General features: G+C 39.7%; 1 long non-coding RNA gene across 1 annotated transcript in view; it reads left to right on the top strand.

The window, feature by feature from the left end:
* The first annotated feature begins 509 nt into the window (after nt 1-509).
* Nucleotides 510-10,071, top strand: part of LOC111196306 (uncharacterized) — a 35,297-nt gene continuing 25,735 nt past the window's right edge. The window contains exon 1 of the long non-coding RNA XR_007424993.1: nt 510-556. This is a non-coding gene — a long non-coding RNA (uncharacterized LOC111196306). The remainder of the gene's footprint in view (nt 557-10,071) is intronic.

Raw genomic sequence — 10,071 nt, 5'->3', positions numbered from 1 at the left:
AAGTAGCACAGAGTTCAGAACATGTTATCTTAATGCAAATGGCGATAAAAGACCATAGTTAAACTACGAATGTAAATGTTAGTTAACTAGCTAGCTAACCACTGCCAACATTAGTTATCTAGCTAACCACTGCAAACCTTAGTTTGCTACCTAACTAGCAAACTAACTAGCTAATGTGATAACCTAGATAGCAAGCTAGCAGATGCTGTGCAGTGCAGTGCACATTAGCCTCATTAGATTCAATTCTTAGTGTCTTTTAGTTTTAAGTTGTATGTAGTGAATATAGCAGTTCCATAGTGCAATACAAGATTTAAAAGTACTGTTTATGTACAAAAATGGCAAAATATGATATATATTTTTCATGTGTATATATTGTATACTCTAAAACAAGATATATATGTATACATTTCTCCAATAGTGACACTTGTCTCACATAATTAGAGACTAATGAAAAGTTTGTAATATTGCAACATTACTATATGTAATAATACATAAAATATCTTTCAACAGATCTTTTTGAACATGAAGAAAAGCAGAACACCCCTCAAAAGGAAAGGTAAGTCACATGTTCAGTTTTATTTGTAATTACTAGATATAAAAGGTATTGTTGTGTACACATGCACAGTTTTGCTGAAGTAGTGCAAATTTTTTAAAGAGGTTTTTAAAAAAGGGTCACAGGGTTATCTGAATGTGACGTAACCTGAGCTTTGATACTGTTTAACTAGCTGTCCTAAATGTGTCTGTTGATTTCTGACCACAGGAACAATGTTAACTAGATGTTTTTCATACCTCACTGGGTGCTCATTCAAGGTGTCAATGGCAAGGACAGCTGTCCTCAGCCCACTCATTATCCACTGGGGTCCCCCAGGGTTTGGTACTGGGACCCCTTCTCTTCTCCATATACACCACCTCTCTAGGTCAGGTTATCCGCTCACATGGCTTTTCCTATCATTGCTTTGCTGATGACACCCATGGATAAAGGAGCATCACCTCACGCTAAACCTTTCAAAGACTGAACTTCTGGTTATACCAGAACTTTGCCATAACCATCGACTCAGTCTCTCTCTCCTCGACAAAGGTTGCTAGGAACCTGGGTGTTATGGTTGATGACCAGCTCTCTTTCCTGTAACGGATCATTTCGGGCTGCTGCATTTAGTGGAACTATTTCACACTTAGCTAAATTTAATTTATAACCTGAAAGTTGGCCAAATGAATCAAACAGTGAGAGAGCTGAATTAACAGAATTTGAAAGCTTTGAAATAAAGAGTAACAGGTCATCTGCATAAAGAGATACCTTATGTTCGACACCTTGTCTAGTTATTCCATTTACTAGTGAATTCTGCCTGAGTGCGATTGCCAATGGCTCAATACTTATTGCAAATAGAAGATGGCTTAAGGGACAGCCCTGACATGTGGAGCGACAGAGAGGGAAATATGAAGAGTATTACTAGTCCTCACTGAAGCTACTGGAGAAGCATAGAGTAGTTTCACCCACAACATTTTACCAAATCCAATAAATAAGGCCACTCCACATGATCAAAAGCCTTTTCGGAGTCCAATGAAATGATGGCCTCGGTGACCAAAGAGGACGGGGGTCATACATAACATTAAACAGCCTCCTAACATTAATAAAAGACTGCCGGTTTTGAATGTTCTGGTTTAATTAATTCCTCTAGTTCTACAGCAAGGTTAGGATCAATTTGAGGAATATCCACAGCATCAAAGAATCTTTCAAGCGCCATTTGATCCAGTGTCTTTTCTGAACTATACAAAGAAACATAAAACTCTTTAAACTGATCATTGATTTTTTGTTGGTCACTAGTGATTCCCGAGGTTGTCCGCATCTGAGAAATATAAGGTAAAGAGGACATCTGCCGAATCTGGTTGGCCAGCAGTTTACCTGCCTTGTCTCCACTCTCTCTCTATCTGTTTAGTACTGAGTATGTCATATTCAGATCGTAGGTGGAGATGTTCTTTATAAATGTTAGGAGTTGGTAATATGGCATAAATATTATCAAGATGAGTAATCTGCTGCTCTATCTCATGTAATCTACTATTTCTGAGCTTTTTTTCGTAGCTGGCATATTATATAATCTCCCCTCTAAGGAATGCCTTTAAGGCTTCCCATAATGTTGAGGAAGACACATCTGGGTTTTTATTAGTGTCTAAGTAATAGTCTATTCGATGAGAAATTAATTCTACAAATTCTAAATTAGACAACATGCGAACGTCTAGCCACCAGGGGGGTGAGCTTCATGATAACCTGCGAAATTTATCGATAGATTGACAGGGGCATGATCAGAAATCACAATTGGCTCATAATTACATGCTCGAACGGATGTCAGTAGTTGGTTGTCTAGTAAAAAATAATCAATGCGTGTGTAGGTGTGGTGAACATTTGAATAGAAAGAGTATTGTTTGCCAGAAGGGTTAAGTAATCGCCAAGGGTCCGATATACTGAGGTTCTCTAAGAACGTTTGAATGAAGATTTTAAAGGTGGCCATGTTATTTTGGAAGAGCGATCTAGCTCCAGGTCAAGCCAGCAGTTGAAATCGCCACCCATAATGAGACTGTGAGAGGTCATATCAGAGATGTTGAGAAATAATGAGCGAAAAAAATTGGCATCGTCCCAATTAGGTCCATATACATTGACCAAAATAACTTGAATGTTACACAGGTTGCCAGTAACAATAACATATCTACCATAATTATCAGGGATAACAGATGAACAAATTAAATTAACTGATTTATTGATCAAAATTGCTACCCCTTTTGATTTAGCTTGAAACATTGAATGAAACATTTGGCCAGCCCATCTTTTCCGTAACTTATTGTGATCAGATACTTTTAAATGCGTCTCCTGAAGAAAAACCAACTGTGCGTTTTGACGCTTAAGATGGCCAAGCACCTTACTGCATTTTATTGGGTTATTAATACCGTTACAGTACCAGCTAGTGAATGTAATCGTATCTCTCACTGATCGAATACGTCCAGGTTGATTCATAACTGCTTAACTGCGTATGTGGATATAAAAATTGCAATGAAGGCTCCGCTTTATATTAATATATATATAGACAACGAATGCAGGGTAATAAAAGATAAAAAAAAAAAAAAAAGAAAAAAAACTTGACCAAATAGAAGTAACATGCACACTGGCCGACACAACCCCAACAACCCCCCCAACCCATACAAACACATCCCGCCCCATACTGCAGTGACATCCATCAAACAAAGATATCCGCTGTCCTCCCATTAACATTAGTCTAACTCAGCACAACTAACTTGTAGTCGAACTCAAACAGCCCTGGTCCGAACAATGTGACATATATGAAAACAATTGAGTGTGCACAGTACAAGCATATATTCTTGAATAAAGCCAACAGTATGTAAACGAGAAAAAACAATATCCATACTAAACTACGCCTTAAAACGAACAGGTGTTCTAAAAAGAACCCGTGTTTTCGGGCAATTCTACCTGAGAAAAGTGAAGGAAGGTGCAGTGTGGATAGCTTCTTCGGTAAGTTAGGCACTCAAGTTCCAGCTGCAGGTGAAGTAACTCCCTTCACATTTGCTTGGATAAAGTCTGTGACTTTTTAAAGTCTGTTTAAAGTTTAAAGTCTGTGACGAATTTGTGTGTGGCACCACTGGGCAAAGTGATCCTTAAGGTTGCTCAAAACATCAGACCAAACTTTATCCCAGGGCACGAACGTAGCAGGCTGGTAAAGACTGCACGTTTCTTAGCGACGGTAGTAGTGAAATCAGGGAAAATTAAGAATTTATTCCCCATGAACAACAAAGGTGGACCTCTGGAGAGCTCACCAGCTCGGTGTAGAATCTTGTTGCGCATTTGGAAGTAATGCACTCTGATAACCATGGGCCTCGGTGCTTGCCCCTCTGCGGGTTTAGGTTGCAGAGTGCGGTGGGCACGGTCGAGCAGCGGTGGTTCATTCAGCCCCAGCACATCTTTAAGCATCTGCGCCACAAAGTCTGTAGGTTTTGGTCCTTCGGTATTCTCTGGCAACCCAACTAAGCGGAGGTTATTTCTCCTCGATCGCCCTTCCAAATCTTCACACTTCTATGTAAGTGATTTTACCTGGGCATCAAGTGATTGTACAGTAGCCTCAAGTTCCGTCAACTTGTCGCTGTGTCCAGAGCAAGCTTGCTCCAGGTCTCTAATGGTGCGGCTGTGAGCGCTGACCGTTTGCTGTATGGGTTCAATGGCGGATTTCAGCTCCTGCCTAACTGAGGCAATGTCCGTCCGCAATTCAGCTGCCAATGCATCTATTCGACCGCAGATGTAATTTTTCATTGTCTCAAGCATATTTCGCAGTAAATCTGGACTAAGCTCGCTGCTTTGATAATCCTCCATGTCAGCTTTTGGTGGCAGCTTGCTGCGGCCTGTATGTTTGGGTCATCTTTAGAGTGTGCCGTCACCATTGTTGTCAGTCAATCACCAAAATACCAGTTAAAATAATCTCATTCTTGTTATACACCCAATGCTGATTTGTTGGCGTCGAACAAACTGTGCTATAAGTGAAAAAAAGTCACACTTTCATGGAGCCAGGCAGGGGTGCGTCTTACATTGTAAATGCGCAACAGCACCCCTCCGACTAGCTCTCTTTCAAGCACCATGTGGCCTCAGTTGCTCAATCCTGTCGCTTCGCGCTGTATAACATCAGAACAATTTGACCGTTTCTACCGCAACAGGCCACCCAACTCCTGGTACAAGCAGTGGTCATCTCACGCCTCGACTACTGCAATACCATACTAACTGGCCTCCCGGCCTGTGTAGTAAAACCACTCCAGGTGATTCAGAATGCAGCAGCATGTCTGGTCTTCCAAACCAAAGCTCAACCTATAGTTTCCTAGAACAACTTTTGTGGAATTACTTTTAATCACAAATAATCCCTTTTTTCTTTATTCTGTTTATTATTAGTTACATCCAAGTAAAGGTGAAGTTACAACCTAAAAATGTTACTCCACATTACATTTACTGTTGTTTTAAAAAAATATGTGTGAAATATCTGAATTATATACATATGACAAAAACTAATAGGTTATCACCTAATATTTAAAACAATATAACTGATTTGTTTATTATTATTATTAGGGGTTCGAGCACGTAGTGCTAGAAACCATATTGTAATTGTTCTGATTATTATTATTATTATTATTATTATTATTATTATTATTATAGTTCTTATTCTTTTTCTGCCATAGAAGTGATTGGGCAGAAGAAACCGTAAGGGCTGAGACTTGGTCATATGGTAGTACCGTATTTTTTGGACTATAAGGCGCACCGTATTATAAGACGCACTATCAAAGAACGCCTATTTTCTGCTATTTTTCCATACATAGGGCGCATCGCATTATAAGGCGCGTTAAGTGACACTAGAAAGGGTGCCTATATCAAAGTGAACAGGGGTGGCGCCATGTTTCCCTTCCCCCACCGGGGGTGGTCGCTTGCCGGTGGAGCGTCTCAGTATAGAAATCTAGCTCTTTCAAAGTCAAACGAGTGCTGGATATTAATCTACACAGATTCCTCTCCTGAAAACTGTTTATTTGGGTGAGTAACGTGCTTCAGTTTATTTACAGTAAGCTTAGATTTCCAGATGTCCACTAAGGCTTGCTGCACCAGCGTTAGCATAGCTATCCGCTAGCACGCTAGCTAGTCACCTAAACTAGTAAAGTTAACCCAAACTTAAACGACAGCGTTACACTGAGTAATCCTGCGTGTTCTGGTAAGACAGTGAGATATTAGCTAGCGATTCGTCCCCCGTAGCTTGTTTTAACACGGTAAACAAGCAGATTACAGGCTGATAAAACTCACCTCTGAGAGAGTTAGCGCTTAGCATCTAGCTAATGCTAGCCAGGCAAAGCAGCACAGACTTACAGGCCGATAACTCACCTCTGAACGGTGAACGCTTAGCGATTAGCATCTAACTCTAATAATACTGCTCCAGCAGTATTAAAAGTGCTAAATTTAGAAAATACTGATCTCTGAACAGTGAAAAAGCTAGCTAGCTAAGCGGTTAGCATCTAGCTAATGCTATTGCTGCTCCAGCCTCGGAGCGGCACGGCTCTGCACGGAGTGTGTGTTTACTGCTCCTTACACCTGACGGGTAAAATTTAGATAATACTGATCTCTGAACAGTGAATAAGCTAGCTAATGCTATTTGCTGCTCCAGCCTTGGAGCTGCACGGCTCTGGACTCTGTATAGCACTGAAACTCTGTATAACGCTGCACGGAGTGTGTGGTTACTGCTCCTTACAACCTGACGAGTAAAATTTAGATAATACTGATCTCAGTGAATAAGCTAGCTAGCTTAGCGGTTAGCATCTAGCTAATGCTATTGCTGCTCAGCCTCGGAGCTGCACGGCTCTGGACTCTGTATAGCACTGAAACTCTCTATAACGCTGCACGGAGTGTGTGTTTACTGCTCCTTACAACCTGACGGGTAAAATCCATACAAAAGGCGCACCGTATTATAAGACGCACTGTCAATTTTTTTGAAAATTAAAAGTTTTTAAGTGCGCCTTATAGTCCGAAAAATACGGTACTTCTCACCGCTACTCAGATTCAAAAGATGAGCCTGATCGGCCTCAAGGGGGCGCTATGGCGAAGGTCAACGCGTTAGGCCTTGTAACTCCCACGCCCTGATAGCTAGAGCTAAAATTCTTTCATTATATGATTCCTTGATTAATGGCAAATCAAAAAGGTCAATAGAACCACTAAGCTCCGCCCACTTAGATCTGAGAACTTGTCCTAAACTCATTGACCAATCCTGACATGTTTGGTGTCAAACAACTCAGAGTCCCAACCTCAATAATTATTTAAAAAAATCTTGAAATTTGTTAACAATATGCCCGCCATATGCAAATTAATCTTACCGTGGCACACCCAAATTTACTTTAACAGCTGTAACTTTTGAATGCTTAAACCGACACTAATGCCACTTTAGAACTTTGATGCCAACATGATTCTGAGGCAGCAGACATACGCCCCCAGGGGGCGGAGCCACAGCTAAAAATCTGTTTCTCAGGAACCGTACAAGCTATCAAGCTCTCGTTTGGCATGTATCATCTATGGCCTATGACCTAATGATTCACTGAAGGAAAATTTGATATGCACATTTTTGCGATCGCTATTAGCCAATCAGATTGTAGCAAGCTTTTGACAGGCTAAACAATGACCAATCAGGACGATACTTATACCCTACATGTATATGAGGGCCTTCTATCATCCATTAAAATATGGCGTTGATTGGCCTCAAGGCGCTATAGCAGAAAATCAGTTATATCTAAAGGTACAAGTGGCCTAGGCTTGTTATTCTTTTTTAGTTGTATACTTTACTGTAGCCTTTACAACTTTGTAATTACATGTGCAAAGATTTTCATCAGTGGCTAAAAGAGTAAAAATGGCTCTTTTCGAACTTGTCTTTAAGTCCTTAATCAATCAAAACAACTTTGGTCTTGATGCAATCTTGAGACCCTGTAGGTAAATAATTATTATCTTGACATTTTAACTATTTGAGGCCCATAAACCTTGATCAAACATGTACGTGAAAGCCTTTTCAGAGTTATTTGGCCAAAACTCTGTCAAAGTTTTAAACATGCCAAAAGTGTTGAAGCTACTAATTAACAATGGCATTTCAAGCACATGTGCCAAGTATGAGCCAAATAAGTCTTCAGTAGGCTCTACAGTGAGAAATTAACTATTTTCAATTTATTCTATTTATCGCTATTTTCAAATCTAAATGGACAGAAGACAGGAACCTTTCACCCTATCAACACACAAATTTATACACATATATAGACTGATAATCTGCAAATTTTCAGCCAAATCGGACATGTTTTCCCTCTACAACAGCTGGAAAACTACAGCGATTTTGCAGGCCTCAAGCCTGTATTATTTACATACATGTAATTTACATGCATATATAAACTGATATTGTGATCTTGTTTGCAAATTTTGAGCCAAATCGGATATAATTTGCCACTGATATGGCGAAATAGCACCAGCGATTTTGCAGGCCTCAAACCTGTATTATCGCTTTTTTTCAAACCTAAATGGTCAGAAGTCAGGAACCTTTGACCCTATCAACACACAAATTTAAACACATATATATACAGACCACTTCTTCTCTGTGTAATAAATAGAAAGGCACTGATAGGGAATGTTCTGTCTTACTGATAGAGTGATAGATTTCCAGCAGGTTATATGTGGTCCCTTGCTGCGCTCTGGTGGTCATTTGGTGAAACAGCTACAGGTGAATTATTCAAAATTAAAGCTCTGCTGAACTTATTTAATCTTGCTTGTCTTGCTTAATTGAACATCTTTATCCTTCTTGGTCATGCTAGTCAGCCACCTGGGTCATTCTTGTTTATGCTCCACCAACTTAATTTTTTTAAATTTGCATAATATGCAAAACCTACTTTTGAGATCTTGTCTTTGCCTCCTTGACCAATCATGACATGTTTGGTGTCAAACAGTTCAGCAGAGCTTACTCCTAAATAATTATAAAAAAAAAAATCTTTACATTTATAAAAAATATGGCCACCATGTGCAAATTAGTTTTACCATGGTGCAGTTAAATGTCTTTAACACTTATAACTTTTGAATGCTTAACCTGACACTAATACCACTTCAGTCCTTTGATCATTACATGATTCTCAGATACCCTGTCAGTTTAAGTAGACATATACCACAAGGGGCGGAGCCAATGCTAGATAAGTGTTTCTCTAGAACCTTACAGGTTTACATAGGTTACATAGGTTTCAAGCTCAACCTTGGCAATTATCATCTATGGCCCCATGTACTAATGGTACACCAAAGGAAAATTTTATACATTCTTGTGGTCACTATTAACCAATGACTTTCCAGCAAGCTTTTTACAGGCTGAATGTTAATCAGGTTAAAACCAGAGACTGTAAAAAAAGATGGACGTCGTGTCTCAGTTCCCATTCATTCAATGAAAATGAAGCCAAAATCTTCCGCCATGTTGGTGATCCTGACACCCGATTCTGCGCAGTAGAGACCAGAGGAGGGAGAAAGACTGTGGAGAGACAGCTACTCATTTAAATAACCCCGCCCCTGAGGGCTGCCTTGTGGTCACAGACTGCAGAGCGGGGCGGAGCGGAGCTGACGGTCTGTTATTGGTCCCGCCCATAAGCAGCCCTTTTACCATAACCACACCTTTTTTGAATAGAGCTGAATAACGTTTTAAAAAACGAATTCTGTGGGGATATAAAAATTTGACAATATAAGCAGAGGTTACACTAGCTGCTGCATTTAAATAATGGAGGTAGAATTACAGTATATTAGAAAAAAAAACGTGATTGAGAGTTGTCTGTTTTGCCATTGAAACCTATGGGGATGGGTGGAGTTACACAGCTTTCTGAAACCGAACAGCAGGGGGCGCCCGACCTGTGGTGGCTTCACTTTTGAGAGACAATGCTCTGTCCAGCTATACACAGTCTATGGTTAAAACATATACACTATTTGTGGATTATTTGTATGTGGCATTTTTATTGCTCACTACTAGGCTCTCATCAGGATTAATGTGGTTTGTATTTTTCAATTTAAGAACTGAAGTTGTTTCACCAAATGCCCACTAGAGTGCAGCAAGAGACCACATAAAACCTGATGAACACTACAGCTCAGTTTATCAATGCTTTTCAACTAGTTTAGTTACACCACTCATCTAGCATGCTTATTATGGTCATGCTAGTCAACCAGCTTGGTCTTTATGTTTAAGTTGGTCATCCATCTTGGTCATGCTTTGATGATTGGTTACTGAGAGATTAGTTATCGAGAGATTTGCAATGCCTGACAGTTTGGCCTGGATAATAGTTTAATATCAATACATGGTGTGATAGAAATTCATAGTTTTTTTTTCATTTAATTATTTAGAAGATAACATGAGACTAATTGTTTTAATGAACTTCTAGTGTGCAAAGTACAGACACCGGGCCAACAGGAGTGCAATTGTTAACATGGAATTCAGAATGTTACCATAGGGAGCAACATGAAAATTAGCTATTGCAAAAAAGTAAATTATATCTGCATTT

Source organism: Astyanax mexicanus, chromosome 17 (assembly GCF_023375975.1).
Source record: "Astyanax mexicanus isolate ESR-SI-001 chromosome 17, AstMex3_surface, whole genome shotgun sequence".
In the NCBI taxonomy this organism is placed as follows: Eukaryota; Metazoa; Chordata; class Actinopteri; order Characiformes; family Acestrorhamphidae; genus Astyanax; species Astyanax mexicanus.
This window is presented reverse-complemented; position numbering and strand designations above follow the sequence as displayed.